This window comes from Nerophis lumbriciformis, linkage group LG01, assembly GCF_033978685.3.
Source record: "Nerophis lumbriciformis linkage group LG01, RoL_Nlum_v2.1, whole genome shotgun sequence".
Taxonomy (NCBI): domain Eukaryota; kingdom Metazoa; phylum Chordata; class Actinopteri; order Syngnathiformes; family Syngnathidae; genus Nerophis; species Nerophis lumbriciformis.
The window spans coordinates 56436166-56444356 of NC_084548.2; positions in this window are offsets into that span (position 1 = coordinate 56436166).

Genomic DNA, 8191 nt, shown 5'->3' on the forward strand with positions numbered 1-8191 from the left:
TGTGACTTAAAGTTTAATTCTTTGTAGATACACTGAGATGAAGTCTAAATTCATTATGTTCTTCCTGGTGTTTTTGAAACTGCACCAATTTTTTCCTCAACTAACTTGAAGTGTTTTGTCAAGAGGATTATTTGTGTTCTGTACATTTTCAGAATGTGCTTGTTCTATTTTAGGCCAAATTAAAACAAAGAAAACAATCTGAAGTTGTCGGAGTTGTATTTTTAAGTTATTATGCCATGATTATACCTGTCCGGCCCAGGTGCGAATAGATTTTCCTCCATGCGGCCCCTGAGCTAAAATGAGTTTGACACCCCTGGGTTAGGTATTTGGATTTTAAAATGGGGTTAGAGTTTGCAATTGGGGTTTTAAGATTAGCCATGTGTTTTCACCTAGGTTTAGGGTTTCATATTAGGGTTTTAAGCAAGACTTGAAGTTGAATATAAGGGTTTCAAGCTAGGGTTAGGGTTACACATTTAGTTTAAAATGTTTGGGGGTTTCATATCCGGATTTCTCATTAAGATTTCAAACTACGGCTCGGGTTTCAACCAACGATACCGATTTGGCATAGGGTTTTAAATAGATATTATCGGCCGAAAAATGCTTTAAAATGTAATATCGGAAATTATTGGTATCGATTTTTTAATTATCGGTATGGGTTTTTGGGGGTTTTTTTTTTTGGTTTTTTTAAAAAACACAAGACATACTTACAATTAGTGCACCAACCCAAAAAACCTCCCTCCCCCTCCACTCATTCTCACAAAAGGGTTGTGTCTTTCTGTTATTAATATTCTGGTTCCTACATTATATATCAATATATATCAATCAATCAATCAATGTTTATTTATATAGCCCTAAATCACAAGTGTCTCAAAGGGCTGCACAAGCCACAACGACATCCTTGGTACAAAGCCCACATAAGGGCAAGGAAAAACTCACCCCAGTGGGACGTCAATGTGAATGACTATGAGAAACCTTGGAGAGGACCGCATATGTGGGTAACCCCCCCCCCCCCCTCTAGGGGAGACCGAATGCAATGGATGTCGAGTGGGTCTGACATAATATTGTGAGAGTCCAGTCCATAGTGGATCCAACATAATAGTAAGAGTCCAGTCCATAGTGGGGCCAGCAGGACACCATCCCGAGCGGAGACAGGTCAGCAGCGCAGAGATGTTCCCAGCCGATGCACAGGCGAGCGGTCCACCCCGGGTCCCGACTCTGGACAGCCAGCACTTCATCCATGGCCACCGGACCTGTGCCCCCCCCCCCCCCCCCTCCACAAGGAAAAGGGGAGCAGAGGAGAAAAGAAAAGAAACGGCAGATCAACCGGTCTAAAAGGGGGGTCTATTTAAAGGCTAGAGTATACAAATGAGTTTTAAGATAGGACTTAAATGCTTCTACTGAGGTAGCATCTCTAATTGTTATTGTTATTGTTATTGTTATATCAATACAGTCTGCAAGGGATACAGTCCGTAAGCACACATGATTGTGCGTGCTGCTGGTCCACTAATAGTACTAACCTTTAACAGTTAATTTGACTCATTTTCATTAATTACTAGTTTCTATGTAACTGTTTTTATATTGTTTTTTTTATTCAAGAAAATGTTTTTAATTTATTTATCTTATATTATTTTATTAATATTTTAAAAAAGGACCTTATCTTTACCATACCTGGTTGTCCAAATTAGGCATAATAATGTGTTAATTCCACGACTGTATATATCAGTATCGGTTGATATCGGTATCGGTAATTAAAGAGTTGGACTATATCGGAATATCGGATATCGGCAAAAAGCCATTATCGGACATCCCTAGTTTTAAATCTTAGGTTGAAGTTTCATATCAGGGTTTCCAATTAGGATAAGGGTTTTGTATTACAGTCTCAACCTAAGGCTTGGGTTTATTGAAACTATTTTAGACTATGAAAAAGTTTGGAAAAATAATGTTTGGTGCAAGCGAGCATCAATCTCGCTACCTCTTGTATGCAAAGTGATGGCTCTACCATGCAAGCTAATTCTCCATGCTGTAACAGTGGATGTCCACATGTTCTGTGATGTAGTCCAGGGTAGAAATGAAATTGAAAAGCTAATATTGCCAAGAGGTCATAAGGGTGAACTGGATTGTGCTCTACATGTGAAAATTTCAGACGCAAAAACTGATATCTCCATTTTCCTTGTTTTGGGTAAATCAATGTTGTTTTGGAGCTTTTCATTAAACAGCCATCCCGGTATTTTGGGTTGCAACTGAATTTTTTTAACAACCAAAATGAAACACCCAATTCCAAAAAAATTTACATTTACTACAAAAATAGAATTTTGATAATTTCGTACAAATTTTGGTGCATAAACAGAAGAACTCCAAACAAGGTTTCTTTGCAAAATATACTAATCCTGAATGGTGCAAGCCTGGCCCTAAAAAATGAGTGAAAACAGATAATTTATTTCAGAGGAATGCTTATTCTCTCACTGTAAGGAATTAGTTTACCCCAAACAAACACCTTTTAGGGTGAACCCCAGAAAGGAGGGTCTAGTGTTTACATTGACAGCTACATCACAAGACAACAACAGCAGAGTAAACACACAATTCAGTTCATCATTGGAAAGAGTAATGGCTACACACGTATTCTATACAGTCAATAGACAGGATTTCTACCACTGCACTGTGTCAACCTTTCTTACTCACGGACTGCTCAATATTACTCATTATTGATGCTTTATTTAGTTACTATCACGGGAAAACAGACAGTATAATGCGAAAGATAGCTTTTGCGGAAAATCTAATTTTACCTCCTGGTAGGGAATGATACGTGGTGTGTGTACCACTGGTGGTACGCCGGCTCCATTTAGTGGTACTGCAAAGAATCACTTTATTAAAGTACAGTGTTTTATTTTGCTATATTGAAACACTGCGTTGCTGTTCAAACTGTGTGTAATGTTAAAGTGGCCAAATGTTAACGTGACCAAACAAAACCTCTGCCTTGTTTTTACTGAATATTTAGACCTACTACCAGTGTTGGGTTAGTTACTGAAAACCAGTAACTAGTTACAGTTACTAGTTACCTTATTTCAAAAGTAACTCAGTTACTAACTCAGTTACTTACACCAAAAAGTAATGCATTACTGTGAAAAGTAACTATTTAGTTACTTCTTCTACTTTTTTTTTTTTTAAAGCTCCCATTAATGCCCTTTTAGCCTTCATTTCAGTACTGTTATTGCACTGGAGAATAATACAATCTGTTGATCAACTTGACATGCATTTGCATCACTGAACTCTGCTAAGCAATGTGCTCTACATACAACACACAAAGACAAACATATGTTTCAAAGGGCCAATTTATTTCAGGCCAGAACAAATTGACAAAACTATTTTAAATAGCTGCAACATAACATACATAAGTAACGAACAGCATAATAACACTAACACTAACCACGTTAAACCCAGATTCCGAACTAACAAAGGTCTTAACTCATTCTCTTTCTATGCCACATCAATATGGAATGCACTCCCAACAGGTGTAAAATAAAGGGCATCTCTATCCTCCTTCAAAACCGCACTAAAAGAACACCTCCAGGCAACTACAACCCTAAACTAACACCCTCCCTTCCACATAATACCTCTTCAGATTGTAAATAATCAAATGTAGACACTTTTTCTTATAATTTCTGATCTCTCTCTCTCTGTCCACTACTTGCTGTACATATCCTACCAAGTCAGTCCTACACTGTTTCAATGTCCATTTCTCTGATGATGCAATTGTTGATGACTGAAGTGTTGATACCAACCAAACCTACTTCCCCCCTCTCCCCTCCATTTCCCACACCCCGGATTGTAAATAATGTAAGTAATTCAATGTATAAACTCTGATGATTATCTTGTGTGATGACTGTATTATGATGTTAGTATATATCTGATAGTATATATATGTATCATGAATCAATTTAAGTGGACCCCGACTTAAACAAGTTGAAAAACGTATTCAGGTGTTACCATTTAGTGGTCATTTGTACGGAATATGTACTGTACTGTGCAATCTACTAATAAAAGTCTCAATCAATCAATCAATCAACAACATAGCTGTAAACCTGGCTTCACCTAAGGAAGGCACACGTGACATACACAAAGCCTAACCAGGCAGATTTGAATTGTTGTTTTGGGCAGTAGACGGGATCTGTGATCCAAGACACAACTTACATTTAACTAAAATTGTATTTTCTTTGTGCTCGACAAAAGAAAAGAAGTGAGAATATCTCATACTTGCCAACCCTCCCGAATTTCAGTGCCTCTCCCTGGGACATACTTGCCAACCCTCCCAGAATTTCCGGGAGACTCCCGAAATTCAGCGCCTCTCCCGAAAACCTCCCGGGACAAATTTTCTCCCGAAAATCTCCCGAAATTCAGGCGGAGCTGGAGGCCACGCCCCCTCCAGCTCCATGCGGACCTGAGTCCGCTTTCCCACAATATAAAGAACGTCTACAGTAAAGCAGTCCGTTTGCTGTAAACAGCAATGTTGTGACACTCTTAAACAGGACAATACTGCCATCTAGTGCATTTGATGAAAGCACTTTTGTGCGTGCCACACAGCAATGCATAATCAGAGAGGGTGTTCAGCATGGTTAGAAAGATAGTGACAGAGAATAGAACAAGGATGGACAATTCAACCATTAACTCAACAATGAGTAGATGAGTTTTATGTGTGTGTATATGTGTAAATAATGAACACTGAAATTCAAGTATTTATTTTATTTATATATTTATATATATATATATATATATATATATATATATATATATATATATATATAGGGCAGCACGGTAGAAGAGGGGTTAGTGCATCTGCCTCACAATATGAAGGTCCTGAGTAGTCTTGGGTTCAATCCCGGGCTCGGGATCTTTCTGTGTGGAGTTTGCATGTTCTCCACGTGACTGCGTGGGTTCCCTCCGGGTACTCCGGCTTCCTCCCACCTCCAAAGACATGCACCTGGGGATAGGTTGATTGGCAACACTAAATTGGCCCTAGTGTGTGAATGTGAGTATGAATGTTGTCTGTCTATCTGTGTTGGCCCTGCGATGAGGTGGCGACTTGTCCAGGGTGTACCCTGCCTTCCGCCCGATTGTAGCTGAGATAGGCTCCAGCACCCCCCGCGACCCCAAAGGGAATAAGCGGTAGAAAATGGATGGATTGATATATATATATATATATATATATATATATATATATATATATATATATATATATATATATATATATATATATATATATATATATATATATATACATACATATATATATATATAGCTAGAATTCACTGAAAGTCAATTATTTCATATATATATATATATATATATATATATATATATATATATATATATATATATATATATATGAAATACTTGACTTGGTGAATTCTAGCTGTAAATATACTCCTCCCCTCTTAACCACGCCCCCAAACACGCCCCCGCCCAAACCACGCCCCCCGCACCCACCCCCCGAAATTGGAGGTCTCAAGGTTGGCAAGTATGCCCTGGGACAACCATTCTCCAAATTTCTCTCGATTTCCAGCCGGACTTAAGGCACGCCCCCTCCAGGTCCGTGCGGATCTGAGTGGGGACAGCCTGTCGTCACGTCCGCTTGGCCAACCAAAAAGTAACCACAGAACACTATACCGTATAGTCGTATAGTGTTCTGTGGTTACTTTTTGGTTGGCCAACGGTTTACGTTGTATTGCGCACCCCACTCCCCTCCCCTCCCCTTCCCACACACACACACACAGAGAGCGCAGAGGAAGAATCAGAAGCATGTCTCTGCTTCGCTGCATTAAAACACACTCAGATCTTCTGTTTCTAGCCGATACTACATAAAAAGTAACGTAAAATAACACAGTAACGCATCATGTAGTAACGGTAACTGAGTTACTGAATATAAAAAATAACGCGTTAGATTACTAGTTACCGCCGAAACTAACGGCGTTACAGTAACGCGTTACTTTGTAACGCGTTAGTCCCAACACTGCCTACTACGCTACTGTATTTTAATGTTGGCCATATGGTGGTACTTGGACAGCCAAGTTACGGTTTCACATAAACCTTTGAGATAATGTTGGGGTTTTATATTAGGGTTTCAATAGCTGGGGTTAGGGATAGTGTTGAAGTTTGCTCAAATTAAAATCTCATCAGTTAATAAGTTGAAATAAAGGGAAGAAAAGCTGCAGAAAGATCATTTAGTTTTTGCACTTTAATTCATAACAGTGTTGCATCCTTAAAAACACTTGGTTTATGACTTAAACACTTCTTAAAAGATATATAGTAACTTTAGCATTTTAAATCAGTTCTTTTTTTACTCAAGTTGTTTTTTTAGACCTGTACTTTTACTTTTACTGTATGGGTACTATTTCAGTAATGTGTTTTTTATTTGAGCAGAATATTTTATCTCGTTTTCCACGTCAGAGTAAGAATACTATAATACAAGATATCAGATGAAGATGAATGGAATTAGAATTAGTCAACATTGTTTGGGGCTTAGTGAAACATGTGAGTGGAACTAAGGACATTTAACAAGTGGATTGTTTAAAGTGGTCAAAGTAGGTCAGCTTTCTCACTGAATATGCTTGTATTTTGCAGTATTAATCTTTACAGTACAGTATTGTGCAATACACACATTTTTTAATCATAGAGGTAGATAAAAATGTAAGACAACTACCGTATTTTTCGGACTATAAGTCGCAGTTTTTTTCATAGTTTGGCCGTAGTTATACTCAGGAGCGACTTATGTGTGAAATTATTAACACATTACCGTAAAATATCAAATAATATTATTTAGCTCATTTACGTAAGAGACTAGACGTATAAGATTTCATGGGATTTAGCGATTAGGAGTGACAGATTGTTTGGTAAACGTATAGCATGTTCTATATGTTATAGTTATTTGAATGACTCTTACCATAATATGTTACGTTTACATACCAGGGACGTTCTCAGTTGGTTATTTATGCCTATATAATGTACACTTATTCAGCCTGTTGTTCACTATTCTTTATTTATTTTAAATTGCCTTTCAAATTTCTATTCTTGGTGTTGGGTTTTATCAAATAAATTTCCCCAAAAAATGCGACTTATATATGTTTTTTGCCTTATTTATTATGCATTTTCGGCAGGTGCATCTTATACTCCGGAGCGACTTATAGTCCAAAAAATACGGTATATATGTTTTATGTACAGCTTTATGTCCAGCCATAAATACTTTTTCTACGTCTGAGCTGGAGCCTATCCCAATTTTTCCCTGAAGACTCGGAAATATACATATTCTGTTTATCCGACCATTCCTGTTAAGTATATATCTATGCTTCCATCACTAACATTTAAGTGTGTACTATATCAGTCTGGTTAGATCATACTGGATCAGGGGTGTCCAAAGTGCGTCCCAGAAGCCATTTTAATGTCCTGCGGCACAATCTAAATATATTATTAAAAAAAGACCCATAAAAACGTGGAATGAAAGAGCAGACAGGGTAGATGTAAGGAGAACAAGTTGCAATGTAGACTCTAATAACACAAAGCTGCCATGCAGACTGGTTTTTCTTTAAAGCAGTCATTTCTCAAAAAATAATGAATCAAAATAAATGTTGTAATGAATTATTGACCTATTCAAGGCTCCAATTACTTCACATCAAATATTCAACTTTGCAATATTTTAGGGGAAATATTACATATTTAGTGTGTTTACAAAAAGGGAATTTAACAAACAAACTTTTTTTTTTTTATTATCCATCCATCCATCCATTTTCTACCGCTAGTTCCTTACAGGGTCGCGGGGGGTGCTAGAGCCTATCATAAAAATTTACAATCGATGGATTGATCTGAAGTGGATAATGAGATTTAAGTGTTGAAAGCAAAAAAATGTATAACTTATTTTTTAACACTTTTATGCCTGGTGACCTTTTGGATCACTGAACATTTTATTGGGATATTCTTTTTAAAACTGTCATTGCTCAAAAAATTCAATAAAATTAAAGTCACTTATGTGTGGAGTTTACATGTTCTCCCCGTGACTGCTTGGGTTCCCTCCGGGTACTCCGGCTTCCTCCCACCTCCAAAAAAAACATGCACCTGGGGATAGGTTGATTGGCAACACTAAATTGGCCCTAGTGTGTGAATGTTGGTGTGAATGTTGTACATCTATACGGTCCCCTCCAAGGTT